Source organism: Hemitrygon akajei, chromosome 27, assembly GCF_048418815.1.
Source record: "Hemitrygon akajei chromosome 27, sHemAka1.3, whole genome shotgun sequence".
Classification (NCBI taxonomy): domain Eukaryota; kingdom Metazoa; phylum Chordata; class Chondrichthyes; order Myliobatiformes; family Dasyatidae; genus Hemitrygon; species Hemitrygon akajei.
In genome coordinates this window covers 54,548,418-54,569,482 of record NC_133150.1, presented here as the reverse complement: position 1 = coordinate 54,569,482, position 21,065 = coordinate 54,548,418, and the positions used below count along the sequence as shown (strand labels likewise).

General features: G+C 44.1%; 1 protein-coding gene across 1 annotated transcript in view; it reads right to left on the bottom strand.

The window, feature by feature from the left end:
* LOC140717441 (ATP-sensitive inward rectifier potassium channel 10-like) overlaps positions 1–13,154 on the bottom strand; it is a 32,552-nt gene extending 19,398 nt beyond the window's left edge. Inside the window, exon 1 of the mRNA XM_073031040.1 lies at positions 12,928–13,154. The gene's annotated coding sequence lies outside the window, so the exon portion shown is untranslated. The remainder of the gene's footprint in view (positions 1–12,927) is intronic.
* Positions 13,155–21,065: the final 7,911 nt, after the last annotated feature.

Below are 21,065 nucleotides of genomic sequence, written 5' to 3'. Positions count from 1 at the left end.
AGGTGTCAGACCAGGCTCTGGGTATTGAGGAGTCTGATAGCTTGGGGGAAGAAACTGTTACATAGTCTGGTCATGAGAGCCCAAATGCTTCGGTGCCTTTTCCCAGAAACTAAGAAGGTCATTAGGAAGGAAAGGATGAATTAGGAAAGGAAGCTGGTGATTAATATCAAAGAAGATACTAAAAGATTTTTTAAGTATATAAAGGGTTAAAGAGAGTTGAGGGTAGATATAGGACCAATAGAAAATGATGCTGGAAATATTGTAATGAGAGACGCAGTGATGGCAGAAGAACTGAATGCATATTTTGCAAACACGAGGAAATCTGCAGATGCTGGAAATTCAAACAATACACACAAAATGCTGGTGGAACACAGCAGGTCAGGCAGCATCTATAAGGAGAAGCACTGTCGACGTTTCGGGCCGAGACCCTTCGTCAGGACTAACTGAAGAGAAAGATAGTAAGAGATTTGAAAGTAGTGGGGGGAGGGGGAAATGGGAAATGATAGGAGAAGACCAAAGGGGGTGGGATGAAGCTAAGTGCTGGAAAGGTGAATGGCGAAAGATGCATATTTTGCATCAGTCTTCACAGTGGAAGACATCTGCAGTATACCGTACATTCAAGAGTGTCACGGAAGTGAAGTATGTGCAGTGAAAATTACGACTGAGAAGGTGCTCAGAAGGCTTAATGATCTGAGGGTGGACCTGATGGAATGCACCCTCAGGTTCTGAAGGAAGTAGCTGGAGAGATTGCGGAGGCATTAACAATGATCTTTCCAGAATCGATAGATTCTGGCATCGTACCGGGTGGCTAGAAAATTGAAAATGTTACTCCACTACTTAAGAAGGGTGGGGAGCAGCAGAAAGGAAACTATAGACCTGTTAGCCTGACATCAGTGGTTGGGAAGTTGTTGAGATCGATTGTTAAGGGATGAGATTACAGAATACCTGGAGGCACATGACAAGATAGGCCAAAGCCAGCATAGTTTACTGAAAGGAAAATCCTGCCTGACTAACCTACTGCAATTTTTTGAGGAAATTACAAGCAGAGTAGACAAAGAAGATGCAGTGGACATGCCGTATCTGGATTTTCAGAAGGCCTTTGACAAAGTGCTGCACACGAGGCTGCTTAGCAGGATAACAGCCCATGGAATTACAGGGGAGTTACTGGCATGAGTGGAGCATTGGCTGATTGGCAGAAAACAGAGAGTGGGAATAAAGGGATCCTATTTTGGCTGGCTGCCAGTTACCAATGGAGTTCCACAGAGGTCGATGTTGGGACTGCTGCTTTTTACAATGTATGTCAATGATTTGGACTATAGGATTAATGGATTTATGGCTAAATTTGCTGATGATACAAATATAGGTGGAGGAGCGGGTAGTGTTGAAGAAACAGAGAGGCTGCAGAGAGACCTAGATAGTTTAGGGGAATGGGCAAAGAAGTGGCAAATGAAATACAATGTTGGAAACTGTATGGTCATGCACTTTGGTGGAAGAAACAAACCGGCAGTCTATTATTTAGATAGGGAGAGAATTCAAAATGGAGAGATGCAAAGGAACTTGGGAATCCTTGTACAGGATACCCTAGAGGTTAACCTCCAGGTTGAGTCGATGGTGACGAAGGCGAATGCAATGTTGGCATTCATTTCTAGAGGTAGCGAATATAAGAGCAGGGATGTGATGTTGAGGCTCTATAAGGCACTCGTGAGACAACACTTGGAGTATTGGGCTCCTTATTTTAGAAAGGATATACTGACATTGGAGAGGGTTCGGAGAAGATTCACGAGAATGATTCCAGGAATGAAAGGGTTACCATATGAGGAACGTCTGGCAGCTCTTGGGCTGTATTCCCTGGAGTTCAGGAGAATGAGGGCGGATCTCATAGAAACATTCCGAATGTTAAAAGGCCTGATCAGATTAGATATGGCAAAGTTATTTCCCATGGTAGTGGAGTCTAGAACAAGTGGGCATGACTTCAGGTTTGAAAGACGTCCATTTAGAACAGAGATGTGGAGAAATTACTTTAGTCAGAGGGTGACAAATCTGTGGAACTTGTTGCCATGAGCAGCTGTGGAGGCCAAGTCACTGGATGCATTTAAGGCAGAGATAGACAGGTTCTTGATTAGCCAGGGCATCAAAGGGTATGGGGAGAAGGCAGGGGAGTGGGGATGACAGCAAGAATTGGATCAGCCCATGATTGAACGGTGGAGCAGACTCGATGGGCTGAATGGTCTACTGATCCTATTTCTTATGGTCTTATGATGGGACAGTGCAGAGGGAGTTTCACTCTGTGACTGACCTCTGTCCTAGGAGTAGTAGTAGTGGTAGTAGTAAAATGGATTCAACAGTGGCTGGATGGGAGATGCCAGAGAGTAGTGGTGGATAACTGTTTGTCAGGTTGGAGGCTGGTGACTAGTGGTGTGCCTCAGGGATCTGTACTGGGTCCAATGTTGTTTGTCATATACATTAATAATCTGGATGATGGGGTGGTAAATTGGATTAGTAAGTATGCAGATGATACTAAGGTAGGTGGCATTGTAATAATGAAGTAGGTTTTCAAAGTTTGCAGAGAGATTTAGGCCAGTTAGAAGAGTGGGCTGAATGATGGCAGGTGGAGTTTAATGCTGATAAGTGTTAGGTGCTACACTTTGGTAGGAATAATCCAAATAGGACATACATGGTAAATGGTAGGGCATTGAAGAATGCAGTAGAACAGAGTGATCTAGGAATAATGGTGCATAGTTCCCTGAAGGTGGAATTTCATGTGGATAGGGTGGTGAAGAAAGCTTTTGGTATGTTGGCCTTTATAAATCAGAGCATTGAGTATAGAACTTGGGATGTAATGTTAAAATTGTACAAGGCTAAAGATTAAACAAGATTGGGAGAGAGAACTTAATATGACTTTTGTGAATGAAGATTGGGTTCGAATTTTGAAAAACGTAAATTATTCTTCTATATGTGCCAATCACTGTTTAATTCAATTTAAAATTGTCCATCGTTATTATTTAACAAAGGAGAGACTATCTAAAATATTTTCTAGTGTAGATAATTACTGTGATAGATGTAAAACAGAAGTAGCTACTTTGTCACATATGTTCTGGTCATGTTCTTCATTAAAACTGTTTTGGAAATCTTTATTTTCTACAATCTCTAAAGCTTTGAAAATTAATTTACAACCTAATAGACTAATTGTTCTATTTGGAATAGTTCCGCATCATATTCAGGGTATTTCATCTTCAGATCAACATGTAATTGCATTTGTTACATTGTTGGCAAGAAGGGTTATTTTATTAAAATGGAAAGATATCTCTTCCCCTACATTAATTGAATGGTTTTCTCAAGTAATGTTATGTCTCAGTTTGGAAAAAATTAGAAGTAGAACTTTTGAACCTCGATTTGATTTTGAGAGAAAATGGGGTTCTTTTGCCAAATATTACCATTTAATTTGAATTATTCTATATGATTTCCTTCCAATTTTATTACCTTTTTAAAAAAAAATGTGAATTGGCGGTTGATGACTTTTTTCTATATATCTAGATGATGGTTAAACGTATTGCTTCTGGGGGTTGATTCCTAATGGGGGTTTTTTCCCCCCTTCAGCTCTATTAATTGTATACATATTAATTTGTTGAAGTTTTGTATTATTCTATAGTTGTAGAAGAATATGTATTAATAAAAATATTCTAAAAATGAAAAATAAAATTGTACAAGGCATTGGTAAGGCCAAATTTGGAGTATTGTGTACAGTTCTGGTCACCGAATTATAGGAAAGATGTCAACAAAATAGAGAGAGTACAGAGAAGATTTACTAGAATGTTACCTGGGTTTCAGCACCTAAGTTACAGGGAAAGATTGAACAAGTTAGGTCTTTATTCTTTGAAGTGTAGAAGGTTGAGGGGGGACTTGATAGAGGTATTTAAAATTATGAGGGGGATAGATAGAGTTGACGTGGATAGGCTTTTTCCATTGAGAGTAGGGGAGATTCAAACAAGAGGACGTGAGTTGAGAGTTAAGGGGCAAAAGTTTAGGGGTAACATGAGGGGGAACTTCTTTACTCAGAGAGTGTTAGCTGTGTGGAACGAGTTTCCAGTAGAAGTGGTAGAGGCAGGTTTGGTATTGTCATTTAAAGTAAAATTGGATAGGTATATGGACAGGAAAGGAATGGAGGGGTATAGGCTGAGTGCGGGTCAGTGGGACTAGGTGAGAGTAAGCATTTGGCATGGACTAGAAGGGCCGAGATGGCCTGTTTTCGTGCTGTAATTGTTATATGGTTATATGAGTGTGTGATGGGACAGTGTAGAGGGAGCTTCACTCTGTGTCTGACCTGTGCCCTGGGAGTTTATGATGGGACAATGTAGAGGGAGTGTGTGATAGGACAGTGTAGAGGGAGTATCACTCTGTGTCTGACCCGTACCCTGGGAGTGTGTGATGGGATAGTATAGAGGGAACTTTGCTCTGTGTCGGACCCATGCCCCTGACGTGTATGATGGGACAGTGTAAAGGGAGCTTCACTCTCTCTCTCTAACCCGTGCTATTTCTCTTCTTTAGATGGGAGCTTTGTTGTGTTCCATGACTCTGTGTACACATCTTAATGGGTGCCTTTGTGAGTCTCCCTGGCTCTGCCCTTCTCTACTCCCTCTCACAGAGTTCAACTGGTTTTGTGTAGCTGCTGATTTGCATTCAGTTTCCCAACAAAGACCCCTCTATTTCCAAGTTTCATTGAGGCGATCATCAACTCTGACATGAAGACAAAGGGGGAGGCGGGGAAAGGCTAAGCTAAAGGGAGCATGAGTGTGAGGAGCACAGTGCGAGCTACATGAAGAAAGAACAATGTGATGGTGGGGGGGGGGAATTCTGCAACAGAAAGAGCAGAGGGAAAAATGAAAGATATTAAAGGAGAGAGAAAAAATATAAAAGATTAATTCTCCAGGGCTGTGAAGAGAAAACAAGCCCAAGAAAGTTGTTTCGGAGTGTGTGATGGACAGTGCATGTGTGTGTGTCAGTTCCCGTGGCTGTCAGGCATGAGTAAGGTAAACCCCAGTGGCCACTGTATTGTCACCTCTTGTTCCTCATAACGTGGTCACTGAATGTATGTTCGTGGTCTTTTGCTGCTGTCGACTAATCACTTCAAGGTTCAATGTGTTGCACGTATATGTTTGCCCTTTGTACATCACTGTTGTAACGTGTGGTTGTTTGAGTGACTATCAGCTTGAAGCAGTCAGGCCACTCTCCTCTGATCTCTCATTAACAAGGTGTTTTTGCCTTCAGAACTGCTACTCGCTGATTTTTTTTTGTTTTTTGCACTATTCTCTGTAAACTCTAGAGTTTATTTGGCATGAAAACTCAAAAAAATCAGCAATGTCTGAGATTCTCTAAGCACCCCGTCTGGCACCAGCAATCATTCCACAGTCGATGTTTGTTCTGAAAACAACTGAACCGCTTGACCTTGTCGACATACTTTTATGCATCGAGTTGCTGCCACAGTATTGGCTGATTAGATACTTGCTTCAACAAACAGGTGTGCAGGTGTACTTAATAAAGTGTGTATGCTCAGTGCATATTAAGGAGTGTGTGATGGAATAGTGTAGAGGGATTTTCACTCTCTACCTAACCTGTACTCTGGGAGTGTGCCATGGGACAGCATAGAAACATAGAAAACCTACAGCACAATACAGGCCATTTGGCCCACAAAGCAATGCTGAACATGTCCTTACCTTAGGAAATACCTAGGGTTACCCATAGCCCTCTATTTCTCTGAGCTCCACGTACCTGTCCAGGAGTCTCTTAAAAGACCCTATCGTATCTGCCTCCACCAACATCGCGGGCAGTCCATATCACGCACTCACCACTCTCTGCATAAAAAACTTACCCCTGACATCTCCTCTGTACCTACTTCCAAGCACCTTAAAACTGTGCCCTCTCATGCTAGCCATTTCAGCCCTGGGAAAAAGCCTCTGACTATCCACACGATCAATGCCTCTCATCATCTTATACACCTCTATCAGGTCACCTCTCATCCTCCGTCGCTCCAGGGAGAAAAGGCCGAGTTCACTCAACCTATTCTCATAAGGCATGCTCCCCAATCCAGGCAACATCCTTGTAAATATCCTCTGCATCCTTTTTTATGGTTTCCACATCCTTCCTGTAGTGAGGCGACCAGAACTGAGCACAGTACTCCAAGTGGGGTCTGACCAGTGTCCTATATAGCTGCAACATTACCTCTCGGCTCCTAAACTCAATCCTACAATTGATGAAGGCCAATGCACCGTATGCTTTCTTAACCACTGAGTCAACTTGTGCAGCAGCTTTGAATGTCCAATGGACTCAGACCCCAAGATCCCTCTGATCCTCCGCACCGCCAAGAGTCTTACCATTAATACTATATTCTGTCATTATATTTGACCTACCAAAATGAACCACTTCACACTTATCTGGTTTGAACTCCATCTGCCACTTCTCAGCCTCATTTTGCATCCTATCAATGTCCCGCTGTAACCTCTGACAGCCCTCCACACTATCCACAACACCCAACCTTTGTGTCATCAGAAAATTTACTAACCCATCCCTCCACCTCTTCATCCAGGTCATTTATAAAAGAGTAGGGGCCCCACAATAGATCCCTGAGGCACACTGCTGGTGACCGACCTCCATACAGAATATGACCCATCTACAACCATTCTTTTCCTTCTGTGGGCAAGCCAGTTCTGGATCCACAAAGCAATATCCCCTTGGATCCCATGCCTCCCTACTTTCTCAATAAGCCTTTCATGGGGTACCTTATCAAATGCCTTGCTGAAATCCATATACACTACATCCACTGCTCTTCCTTCATCAATGTGTTTAGGCCATCCTCAAAAAATTCAAATAGTCATGCTGACTATTCCTAATCATATTATGCCTCTCCAAATATTCATGAATCCAGCTTCTCAGGATCTTCTCCATCAACTTAGCAACCACTGAAGTAAGACTCACTGGTCTATAATTTCCTGGGCTATCTCTACTCCCTTTCTTAAATAATGGAACAACATCCACAACCCTCCAATCCTCCGGAACCTCTCCCATCCCCATTGATGATGCAAAGATCATCGCAAGAGGCTCAGCAATCTCCTCTCTCGCCTCCCACAGTAGCCTGGGGTACATCTCATCTGGTCCCGGTGCTTTATCCAACTTGATATTTTCCAAAACCTCCAGCACATTCTCTTTCTTAATATCTATATGCTTAAGCTTTTCAGTCCGCTGTTAGTCATCCCTACAATCGCCAAGATCCTTTTCCATAGTGAATACTGAAACAAAGTACTTATTAAGTACCTCTGCTATCTCCTCTGGTTCCATACACACTTTTCCACTGTCACACTTGATTGGTCCTATTCTCTCATGACTTATCCTCTTGCTCTTCACATACTTGTAGAATGCCTTGGAGTTTTTTTTAATCCTGTCTGCCAAGGCCTGCTCATGGCCTGTTCTGGCTCTCCTAATTTCTTTCTTCAGCTCCTTCCTGATAGCCTTATAACCTTTTAGATCTCTATCATTACCTAGTTCTTTGAACCCTTCGTAAGTTTTTCTTTTCTTCTTGACACCATGGTTCCTGTACCCTACCATTCTTTCCCTGCCTCATTGGAACATACCTATGCAGAACTCCGTGCAAATATCCCCTGAATATTTGCCACATTTCTTTCGTATATTTCCCTGAGAACATCTGTTCCCAATTTATGCTTCCAAGTTCCTGCCTGATAGCCTCATATTTCCCCTTACTCCAACTAAACACTTTTCTAACTTATCTGTTTCTATCCCTCTCCAATGCTACGGTAAAGGGATCTTCACTCTGTACCTAACCTGTATCCTGGGAGTGAGTGATGGGACAGTGTAAAGAGAAATTCACTCAGTGTCTGACCCATGCCCCGTGAGTGTGTGATGAGACAGTGCTGAGGAGCTTCACTCTGCAACTGATCCTGTGAGTGTGTGATGGGATAGTGTAGAGGGAGTTTCACTCTGTGTCAAACCTGTGCCCACGGGACTATGTGATGGGAGAGTGTAGAGGGAGTGTGTGATGGGACAGTGTAGAGGGAGTGTGTGACGGGACGGTGTAAAGGGAGTGTGTGACGGGACAGTGTAGAGGGAGTGTGTGATGGGACAGTGTAGAGGGAGTGTGTGATGGGACGGTGTAGAGGGAGTGTGCGATGGGACAGTGTAGAGGGAGTGTGTGATGGGACGGTGTAGAGGGAGTGTGCGATGGGACAGTGTAGAGGGAGTGCGTGATGGGACAGTGTAGAGGAAGTGTGTGATGGGATGGTGTAGAGTGAGTTTCACTCTCTGTCTGACCCGTACTCTGGGAGTGTGTGATGGGACAGTGTAGAGGGAACTTCATAGTCACAGAAACAGATGGTACAGCCACATAAACACAGATGTTGGAAATCCAAAGTAACACACTCAAAAATGCTGGAGGAACTCAGCAGGTAAGGCAGCATCTATGAAAATGGATAAACAGTTGATGTTTCAGGACGTGACCCTTCATCGGGATTGGAAAGGAAGGGGAAAGATGCCAGAGTAAACAGATGGGGGGAGGGGAATGAGGACAAGCTCGAAGTACTTTTAGCCGCATGCCCATCAACCCATCGTTCCCATGGTGACCATTGTCCACATGTACACTGTTCGCATTTCACAGCTCTTGGTCCGTACCTCTCTGCCTCGTGATTCATCTGCTGGTGCAGACACTTTCACCCCCCACCACCAGTCTGTGTTTCAGGTTCCAAACCCCTCTCAGATCCCCTCTGAACCATTCATTCCCCACCTTAAATCCACAATTCTGGTTATAGGTACATCCACCAGTTCTGCCATGGGAAAAGTTTACAACAGCCCATCCCTTCATTATTTTGTCCTAGAGTCATAAAAAGTATGTACTGTAAAAGGCTTTTCAGCCCATCTAGTCTGTGCTGAACCACTTAAACTGCCTGCTGCCCCCGACCTGCATTGGAACCATTGTCTCCATATCTCTACCATCCATGCGTATCCAAACTTCAATTCAACACTGAAGTCGAGTTTGCATGCACCACTTGTGCTGGCAGCTCATTCCACTTTCTCACCACCCCCTCTGTGAAGTTTCCCCTTAAGTTCCCCTCAAACTTCTCACCTTTCATCTTTCACCAATGACATCTGGTTGTAGTCTTACCAACTTCAGTGTAAAAAAGCCTGCTTTCAATTACCCTATCTATACCCCTCATCTGTACCCCACTGTCAGGACTCCCTCAGCCTCCTTGGCTCCAGGGAGAACAGACCCAGTATCTCTGGATCACTGAAACATTCAATTCCAGGTAACATCTGGGAATGTCCTCTCACATCCTTGTATAATGTGTTGAGCAGAACTGTTCTTGGTATCCCAGATGTTTAGTGACGTGGTGTCATGAAAACAACCTCTTCTTCAATGTCAGCAAATCAAATGATCTGCCAAGTTGAGGGAGGGGAGGGGAGGGGTTTTACGTAGATGCTCAACAGTGCTGATGTTGTGTGGAGTAACAGCTTCATGATCCAAGGTGTGAACATGACCAATATGATCCAACCATCACCAAGAAAGCTCACCAATGTCTCTACTTCCACAGCATGCTATAAGAAATTTGGCATGTCCCCATCAAGATCTACCTTTTTTATAAGTGCACAATAGAAAGCATTCTATCTGAAGTCATCATGGCTTGCTATGGCAACTATTCTGTCAGTGCCCCCAAGAAACCACACTGAGTTGTGGTTACAGCTCAGCCCATCCCAGAAACCAGCCTCCTCTCCTTGGCAAACACGAGGAAATCTGCAGATGCTGGAAATTCAAGCAACACACACAAAATGCTGGTGGAACGCAGCAGGCCAGGCAGCATCTATAGGAAGAAGCACTGTCGACGTTTTGGGCCGAGATCCTTCGTCCTGACTGTTATACCACCGTTATGAGACCAATAAATGGTTCCTTGGTACAATAAGATGGACTGTGGCCTCACGGCCTAACTTGTTCTGATCTTGTACTTTATTGATCTTGCACTGCACTCTCTCTGTAGCTGTTACACTTTATTCTGCATTGTTACTGTTTTACCTTGTTCTACCTCAATGCATTTTGTAATGATCTAATCTGTATGAACAGAATGCAGGACAAACTTTTCACAGTATCTCTGTACATGTGACAGGAATAACCAATGCCAATGGTTTCAGACATTGTATCATAAACCCTCCTGTGTGCTGGTTAATGAAGTATCATGTAAATTTTGTTTATACCCTTATCCCCTCTGCTGCCACATTGACTGAACTTTGTACTGGTATACTAGGTTCCACTTTTCCTTCAAATCCCCTTAACATGACCGTAAGACCATAAGACATGGGAGCAGAATTAGGCCATTTGGCCCATCAAGTCTGGACACCATTGCATCATGGCTGCTTTATTATCCCTCTCAAATCCATTCTCCTGTTTCACTTATGGGGATTAAATTCTTCATACCAATGCTCTCCCCAACTTAATGACTCATCAGTTAGACTCCTCACTGTCAACAGCACCATTTATTTTTGTGCTTAACTGCAAACAAGCTCATTGGAACTCCTACCTTAACATTTAAGTGGTTCATGGATCAAGCATCGATTCATGCAGAACACCACTTGTTACAGACTTCCAGTCACAAATAACCACCCCTCCAGCATCACCCTTTACCCCCTAAGAGCTGGGTTACTTTGGATCCAGTTTGCTAACATGCCTGTATCTCATGGCTTCTATCCTTCTGGACCAGCCTGCAATATGGGACCTTGTCAATTGCTATGTAGACAACATCATCTGTACTGCTCGTTATCAAAATATTTAATTATCTGTCCAAAAAAAAACAGGATCTCCCAGCAACAAATCCATGCTGACTATGCCAATTAAATTGCTGCCTTTCCAATCCTGCTAACCCTGTCCTACAGAGTTTTATCCAAAAAGCTTATACCTACCTGAACAAAGGCACCATGTTTGCTGTCCTCCAGTCATCTGGGACCTCACCTGTGGCCAGCAAAGATTTCAACGTTTCTCCTCTGACCCCAGTAATCTCCTCCCTCCCTGCCTTCCACAGCAGCCTAGGACACATCTCATCAGGCCCAATGGGAAATAGCTGTTTACAATCTCCCCCATGTCCTCTGACTCTACACCCAGATGGTCAATTTAGTTCCTAAGGGACCTATCCTGTTGCCTTCATGCTCTAAACTTAAAATGTTTTGGATTTTTCCTTTAATTTGTCTCAGTGATACTTCTTGGCCATCTTTACCCTCCTTATTTCTTCATTAAACATTTCCTTACTCTCTGTACTATTGAGTAGCTTGCCTAATATTAGTGCTCTGTACCTGTCACAAGCTTCCTTCTTTTCCTTGAACATACTCTGGGACATCCAGGGTTCGACAGACTTGCCATCCTTATCACACTCTGCACCAACTTTGTTTTCGGAGACTTCAGTGAAGGGTGCAGTAAAATTCTAGAGCACATCTCCATAAATAAAGAGGAAGAACTAGATACCTTGATGGACTTCATGGTCTTATGGATTTCAGGGTGGATACAGCCAAGGAGCCAGATGACATTTATCCCAGGCTGTTAGGGGTCGTGAGGCAAAAGGTGGCTGAGATTTTTACATCAATACCAACCACAACTGAGGATTCAGGCCTCACTTTACTGGAGAATGAAAACGGGATCCCCTTGTTTAAGAATGGCAGTAAGGAAAAGCCTGGTGATTATAGGGAGTGAACCTAGCATCAGGACAGAGGGACCTTTGGAAAACATCTGAAGGGCAGGATTAATGGTCACATGGAAAGTCAGGGACTGATCAGAAACAGGCAGTGACTGAATTCTTTGAGGAGGTAACAAAGTGTGTCGATGAGATGAGTGCAGTAGATGTTGCCCACATGGACATCAGTAAAGCCTTTGACAAGCTCCCATATAGGTCACTGGTCCAAAATGTTAGGGTTCGACTTTATAAAACTCTGGTCATTCCTGAGCTGGGGCACCAGGTGCACTTCTGATTTCCACACTACAGGAAGGATGTGATACCACTGGAATGGGTGCAGGGGAGATTCAGCAGGATATTACATGGGACTGACTGTTTCAGTTATGCAGAGAGATACAGGAGAGGCTGAGTTGACGAGTTTAGAGGGAAGTAAGACTGATGTACGATTTATATAAATTATAAGAAACAAATGCAAATGTTTCCCCACGTTAATGGTAGATCAAACGAAAGGACACAGATTTGGGGAAAAGCAGGAAGAGATTTAGGTGAATCTGAGAGTGTGTGATGGATAGTGTAGAGGGAAATTCACTCTGTGCCTGACCTGTGCCCTGGGAATGTGTAATGGGACAGTGTAGTGGGAGCGTGTGATGGGACAGTGTAGAGGGAAATTCACTCTGTGCCTAACCTGCGCCCTGGGAGTGTGTGATGGGACAGTGTAGAGGGAGCGTGTGATGGGACAGTGTAGTGGGAGTGTGTGATGGGACAGAGTAGAGGGAGTGTGTGATGGGACAGTGTAGAGGGAAATTCACTCTGTGCCTGACCTGCGCCCTGGGAGTGTGTGATGGGACAGTGTAGAGGGAGTTTCACTCTGTGCCTGACCTGTGCCCTGGGAGTGTGTAATGGGACAGTGTAGAGGGAGCGTGTGATGGGACAGTGTAGTGGGAGTGTGTGATGGGACAGAGTAGAGGGAATGTGTGATGGGACAGTGTAGAGGGAAATTCACTCTGTGCCTGACCTGTGCCCTGGGAGTGTGTAATGGGACAGTGTAGTGGGAGTGTGTGATGGGACAGAGTAGAGGGAGTGTGTGATGGGACAGTGTAGAGGGAAATTCACTCTGTGCCTGACCTGTGCCCTGGGAGTGTGTGACAGGACAGTACAGAGGGAGCTTCACTCTATGTCTAACATGAGCTGAAACTATGACAGTAATAGAAGTTCATACCTTAGTATCTTCGTCGATGGAAGTTTCAGGGAGGTGGTTGTTGTGTCGTTATCTGCATTGTCTTCTCTAACTTTGTCCTCTCTTCTCTCTCTCTTGTGATGACTGTCTCTCCCTCAGCCTCCTCGTAGCTCATTCCCTCTCCTGGGAACGGCTGACGTTCACCGGCCAGAGCTCCTGTAGGAGGGCTGTGCTTTGGCTGGTGTGGGCAGCAGGCGGAGACTATGAACTGGCAGTGCCAGCTACTGCAGGGGCACATGCAAGTGATAGAGGGCAACAGAGAGACAGAGTGGAGAAAGAATGTACAGGGAGACAGGAAATATGTCTGTACTGGAGAAAGCATGTAGAGAAACAGGGAATGTGTCTGTGCTGGAGAGAAAATGTAGAGAGACAAGGAATGTGTCTGTGCAGAGAAGGAAAGTACGGGGAGACAGGGAATGTGTGCTGAAGAGAAAATGTAGAGAGACAGGGAATGTGTCTGTGCGGGAAGGCAATGTACAGAGAGACAGGGAATGTGTCTGTACTGGAGAGTCAACGTACAGGGAGACGGAATGTGTCTGTGGGAAGGGAAGTACAGAGAGATAGGGAATGTGTTTCTACTGTTAAATTAGTCAGAACATGAAGAAATATAGGGAGAAGGCAGGAGACTGGTGCTGAGAGGGAAATGGATCAGCCATGATGAAGTGGTGGAGCAGACTCGATGGAGCAATTGCCCTAATTCTGCTCCTCTATCATATGGTCTTGTGTTCTAAAGGGAGAGAGTGGATCAGTATGAGCTGGGAAGGAATGTACAGGGAGACAGAAGATGCATCTGAGTTGGGAAGGATGTACAGAGAATGTCTGAGCTGGAGACAGAATGTACGAGTCCACGCTGGATATTGTTTTTGTTACTGAGGGTTTGTGCAGAGCACACCAGCACAGCAGCAGGCAGGCTATTCAACTGATCACCCTGCTTATACAATATGTGAACTCTGCCCACGTGGGAGTGGCTAAGCAAGAGGCATAGGAATCCAGACAGACAGACATACTTTATTGATCCCGAGGGAAATTGGGTTTCGTTACAGTCGCACCAACCAAGAATAGTGTAGAAATATAGCAATATAAAACTATAAATAATTAAATAATAATAAGTAAATTATTCCAAGTGGAAATAAGTCCAGGACCAGTCTATTGGCTCAGGGTGTCTGACACTCTGAGGGAGGAGTTGTAAAGTTTGATGGCCACAGGCAGGAATGACTTCCTATGACACTATTAACTACCACTACATCTCCCCTTCTTAAAAAAAAGAGAATATCTAGGTATGTACTTCATGTCTATAGAACTGCTTTGAAATTATAGTCACAGAAATTGAGTGATTAAGTTCACTTTACCCAGATTTACATCTCTCTCTCTTCTCCTTCTCTCTCTCTCTCTCTCTCTTATTCATTTTTTAACCAATTCCTTTCAATTCCTTTTTTTAAGAACAATCTCATTTTGTGAAATGTTTGAAATGTTCACAACATTAGAACTCTTTTAAAAAACACTAAATCTAATGGAGGTTAGGGTAGACTACCTGAACACTCCACAAAGCTCACAAACACAAGAAGATCTGCAGATGCTGAAAATCCAGAGCAACACACACAAAGTGCTGCAGATACTCAGCAGGCCAGGCAGCATCTATGGAAAAGAATAAAGAGTCAACGTTTCAGGCCAGGACCCTTCATCAGGACTGGAAAAAAAGATGAGAAGTTAGAGTAAGAAGGTGGGAGGGGAGGAAGAAGTACAAAGTGGTAGGTAATAGATAAAACCAGGAGCCGGGTGGGTTGAAGTAAAGAGCTGGGAAGCTGATTAAGTGAAAGAGATAAATGACTAGAGAAGGGGGAACCTGATAGGAGAGGACAAAAGACTTTGTGGCAAAGTTTGCAGATGATACAAAGTTAGGTGGAGGGGTAGGTAGTGCTGAGGAAGCAATGTGATTGCAGCTCTTCTTAGACATATTGGAAGAATGGGCAAAAAAGTGCCAGATGGATACAGTGTTGGGAAATGTACAATAATGCATTTTGCTACATGGGGAGAAGGTTCAAACATCAGAGGTGCAGAGGGACTTAGGAGTCCTTGTACAAGACTCCCAGAAGGTTAATTTACAGTTTGAGTCAGTGGTAAAGAAGGCAAATACAATGTTGGCATTTATTTCAAGGGGAATAGAACATAAAAGTAAGGAGATAGTGCTGAACCTTTATAAGACACTAGTCAGGCTGCACTTTTGAGTATTGTCAACAGTTTTGGACCTCATATCTCAAAAAGGATGTGTTGACATCGGAGAAAGCCCAGAGGAGGTTCACGAGGATGATTCCGGGAATGAAGAAGTTATCATATGAGGAGCATTTGGCAACTTTGGGCCTGACCTCACTGGAATTTAGAAGAATGCGTGAGGATTTCATTGAAACCTACTGAATGTAGAAAGAACTAGATAAGGTGGATGTGGAGAGGATGTTTCCTATGGTGGGGGCATCCAGAACCAGAGGGCACAGCCTAAAATTGAAGGGCAACCCTCTAGAACAGAGGTAAGGAAGAATTTTTTTAGCCAGAGAGTAGTGAATCTGTGGAATGGTATGGCACAGACAGCCGTGGAGGCCAAGTCTGTGGGTATATTTAAGGCAGAAGTTGATTGTTTCCTGACCAGTCAGGGCATTAAAGGATATAATGAGAAGGTAGGTGGATGGGGTGGAGTGGAATCCAGGATCAGCCATGATGGGCTGAATGGCCTAATTCTGCTCATATGTTTTATGGTTTTATGATCTTATCTAGTGCTCCTGATGTGGCCTCCTATATATCGGTGAGACCTGACACAGAACAGGAGATGACCTCACCAAGCACCTTTGTTCCATCTGTGAGAGAGAGAGCAATTGAGGTGAATTTTGGGAGACAGAGAGGGAGGGAGGGGGAGACAGGGTGAGGTAGAGGGATTGAGAAAATGAGGGGTGATGGGGAGAGTGAGGGAGAGGGATTGGGGAGATGGAGGGGAAGAGTGAGAGAAGGTGAGGGAGAGGGATTGGGGAGAATGATAGGAGAAGGGAAAAGAGTGAGAGCGGGTGAGGGAGAAGGATTGGAGAGATGGAGGGAAAGAAAGTTAGATGGATTGGAGAGGGAGTGGGCAGAGTGAGTTAGGATGAGGGAGAGGGATTAGGGAGATGGAGGGGGTGAGTGAGAAGGTGACGGAGAGAGATTGGGGAGAATGATAAGAGATGGAGGGATAGAACGAGTGTGGGTGAGGGAGATGGAGGGGGCAGAGTAAGAGAAGGTGAGGGAGAGGGATTGGGGAGGGAGGGGGAAATGTGAGAGAAGGTGAGGGAGTGGGGATAGTGAATTAGGATGAGGGACAGAGATTAGGGAGATGGGGGAGAGAGAGTGAGTGGCTGAGGGAGAGGGATTGGGGTAATGGAGGGGGAGATATTGAGAAGATGAGGGAGAGGGATTGGAGAGATGCAGAGAAAGAGAGTGAGGGGGATTAGGGAGATGGAGGGGGAGAGGGTGAGGTAGAGGGATTAAGGAGAATGATAGGAAATGGAGGGTGAGTGAGATAAGGTGAGGAAAACTGGATGAGGGAGATTGGAGAGGAACTTGTTGGAGGGAAATGAGAGTGATATAGAAACAAGAGAGTGGGAGAGAAGGGGGAGAGATGGAGAGACTGAAAGATAGGGGACAAGGAAAATCAAAGTGTGAGAGAGAGATGGAGAAGGCAACCTGAACTGAGTTGGCGAGCGACAGCAGTAGACAGAGACGGTTCAAGGGGGACAGGAACTCGAGTGAACTGAGAACTAGGTAAGACTGGGAGAGAGGGAGGGAGAAAGGAATGGGAGAAGATAGAGAGAGAGGGAGGCAGCGAGGGGAGAGAGGTGGGAGTTAGTGAACAGAGGAGAGAGACACACAGATCGCAAAAGCTGGAAATCTGGAACATGAGAAAGAGATGAGGAGAGGGTGATGGGGAAGAGAGAGCTGGAGAGAAAGAGAGACAGGCAGACAGAGTGAGCGGGCAAGGCACGGAGACAGAGAGCGATGGAGATAGCAATCAGAATGAGAGACAGGCAAGAGAGAAAGGGCAAAGAGCAAGACAGGGAGAAAGATATACATAGAGAAGGTAGTGTTAGAGAGATGGTGAGAGAGATTGGGGGCAGTGAAAATCAGATGGTGGGAACAGGGATGGACCAGGATGGGGAGACAGAAAGATGGGCATTGAGTGATGTGGAGAAAGAGGGAAATAGGGAAAAGATATATAAAAAAAAAGAGAGGGATATATATAGATATAGATAGACAGTGGATATAGACGGATAAGGAGACAGAGGTGGGGAGAAAATTGAGTCCTGGTGAATTGCATAACTAGAGGTGTTGATTGAGCTTAAACTAACTAGCAAAGAGTTGGGTTCAACAGCTTGGAAATGTGAGGATAGAGTAAAAGCAAAGGAGAGTGCAGCAAAAGTTACAGAAGTCCCTAATATAAAAAAAGACAAAATGTTTCAAAAGAAATAAGAATTTAACTTCTGGTAACATGGAGACAAAATTGAATAGGGTGATGAATACAGGACCGAATGTATTATATTTGAATGCACACAGAATGCAGAATAAGGTCAATGAACTTGCAGCACAGTTACAAGTCGGCATGTATGATGCTGTGAGCATCACTGAGTCGTGGCTGAAAGAAGATCACAGTTGGGATCTTAATATCCAAGGATACACATTGTATTCAAAGGTCGGCAGAGTAAGTGACATAGCTCTCTTGGTAAAAATTGAAATCAAATCATTCTGGATTTGCTGAAGGGGCTCTGCCTGAAACGTCAACAATACTCTTTTCCATAGATGCATGTCTGGCTGCTGAGTTCCTCCAGCATTTTGTGTGTGTTCCCCAGAAAGTGATGACATAGGATCAGAAGATGACGACTGCTTGTGGATAGAGTTGAGAAAATGCAAGGTTAAAAAGATCTATAAAAGTTTTATACAGGCCTCATAAGAGTAGGCAGAAGTGGACTACAAATGACAATGAGAGCTAGAAAATGCATGTCAAAAGGGCAATTCTACAATAGTCATGGTGGATTCTAATATGCAGGTAGATTGGGAAAATCAGGTTGGTGCTGGATATCAAGAGAGGAAATCTGTAGAACACCTACAAGATGGCTTTTTAGAGCAATTTGTGGTTGAGCCCTCTCAGAGGAAGGCATTTCAAGATGTTGTGTAATGAAACATTTGATTAGGAAGCTTAAGGTAAAGGTCCCTTAGATGCAGTGATCATAATATGATAGAATTCAGCCTGCAATTTGAGAGGGAGGTGCTAAAATCATTTCATCCCTAAGATGAAATACTCTAAAGGAAGGTGAGGTAATCATGGCTGACAAAGGAAGTCAAAGCCAACATAAAAGCTAAAGAGAGAACATAGAACATAGAAGATAGAAATCTACAGCACGCTACATGCCCTCCAGCAAACAATGTTGTGCCAACCATGTAACCTACTCTACAAACTGCCGAGAATTTCCCGACCATATAGCCCTCTATTTTACTAAGCTCCACGTACCTATCTAAGAGACTCTAAAATGAGTATCCGCCTCCGGCAGTGCATTCCATGCATCCACCACTCTCTGTGTGAAAAGCTTACCCCTGACATCCTCTCTGTACCTTCTTCCAAGCACTTAAAACTATGTCCCCTCGTGTTAGCCATTTCAGCTCTGGGAGAAAGCCTCCAACTATCCACATGATCAATGCTTCTCATCGTCTTATACACCTCTATCAGGTCATCTCTCATCCTCCGTCGCTCCAAAGAGAAAAGGCCAAGTTCACTCAACCTATTCTCATAGGGCATGCTCCCCAATCCAGGCAACATCCTTGTAAATCTCCTCTGCACCCTTTCTATGGCTTCCACATCCTTCCTGTAGTGAGGCGACCAGAACTGAGCACAGTACTCCAAGTGGGGTCTAACTAAGGTGTTATATAGCTGCAACATGACCTCTCGGCTCTTAAACTCAATCCCATGGTTGATGAATGTCAATACACCATATGCTTTCTTAGCAACACTGTCAACCTGCGCAGCAGTTTAGAGTGGACATGGACCCCAAGATCTCTCTGATTCTCCAAACTGCCAAGAGTCTTACCTCTAATACTATATTCTGCCTTCAAATTTGACCTACCAAAATGAACCACTTCACATTTATCTGGATTGAAGTCCATCTGCCACTTCCCAGCCCAGTTCTGCATGCTATCAATGTCCTGCTGTAACCTCTAACAGCCCTCCACACTATCCACAATACCCACAACCTTTGTGTCATCAGCAAGCTTACTAACCCACCATTCTACTTCTTCATCCAGGTCATTTATAAAAATCACAAACAGGAGGCACCCCAGAACAGATCCTGGTGGAACACCACTGGTCACTAACCGTCATGCAGAATACAAACCATCTACAACCAAAAGGTTTTAGAGAGGGCATATAATAGAACAAAAAATTATTGGGAAGCTGAAGGATGAGGAAGCTTTTAAAAACCACAGAAGGCAACTAAAAAATCAATAAGGAGAGAAAAGGTGAAATATGAAGATAAGCTAGCCAATAATATAAAAAGTGATGTCAAAAGTTTTTTTTCAGCAATATGAAGAGTAAAAGAGAGGCAAGAGGGTTAGCTGACCACTGGAAAATGACACTAGTGAGGTATTAATGGGGAGTAATGGAGAACAAAGAAATTGCATAAGAGCAGTAAGTATTTTATGTTATTATTCACTGTGGAAGATATGAGCAGTATACCAGAAATTCAAGGAGTGTCAGGTTGTAGAAGTGAGTACTGTTGCTATTACTAGGGAGAAGGTGCTTGGGAAGCTGAAAGGTCTGGACCAGATAAGCTACACCCTAGTGTTCTGAAAAAGGTGGCTGAAGAGGTTGTGAAGGCATTAGTAGTGATTTTTTAAGAATCACTAGATTCTGGAATAGTTCCAGAGGACTGGAAACATTCCGGAGCCTAGGTATTTAAAATGTCCTTAGCCCTGAACAAAGTGCCAGCGGACTGCAGGATAGCTAATGTTGTTCCATTGTTCAGGAAAGACTCTAAGAATAAGCAGGTAAATTATCAGCCAGTGAGCTTGACCTCAGTAGTGGGTAAGATATTGGACAGTATTTGAGGGACTGCATTTATAAGTATTTGGATAGACAGGGACTGATCAGTGATCATCAAAATAGCTTTGTGTGCGCTAAGTCATGTCTAACAAATCTTTTAGAGTTTTTCAGGAGTTACCAATGGAGTTGAAGGGAAGACAGTGAATGGTGTTCTTGTACATCAGTCAATGAAAGCAAGCATGCAGGTACAGCAGGCAGTGAAGAAAGCTAATGGCATGTTGGCCTTTATAACAAGAGGAATTGAGTATAGGAGTAAAGAGGTCCTTCTGCAGCTGTACAGGGCCCTGGTGAGACCCCACCTGGAGTATTGTGTGCAGTTTTGGTCTCCAAATTTGAGGAAGGACATTCTTGCTATTGAGGGAGTGCAGCGTAGGTTCACAAGGTTAATTCCCGGAATGGCAGGACTGTCATATGTTGAAAGATTGGAGCGACTGGGCTTGTATACACTGGAATTTAGAAGGATGAGAGGGGATCTGATTGAAACATATAAGATTATTAAGGGATTGGACACACTGGATGCAGGAAGCATGTTCCCGCTGATGGGTGAGTCCAGAACTAGAGGCCACAGTTTAAGAATTAGGGGTAGGCCATTTAGAACAGAGATGCGGAAAAACTTTTTCACCCAGAGAGTGGTGGATATGTGGAATACTTTGCCCCAGAAGGCAGTGGAGGCCAAGTCTCTGGATGCATTCAAGAGAGAGTTAGATAGAGCTCTTATAGATAACGGGGTCAAGGGATGTGGGGAGAGGGCAGGAACGGGGTACTGATTGTGTATGATCAGCCATGATCACAGTGAATGGCAGTGCTGGCTAGAAGGGCTGAATGGCCTACGCTTGCACCTACTGTCTATTGTCTATTGTTGTCTACATGAACTTTAGCAAGGCCTTTTACAAGGAGGTTGGTCAAGAAGGTTCAGTTGCTTGGCTATCAGGATGAGATAGTGAAAGAAGTCAGAAATTGGTAGTAAGTGGTGTCCTCTCTGACAGGAGGCCTATGATGTGGAGTGCTACAGGAA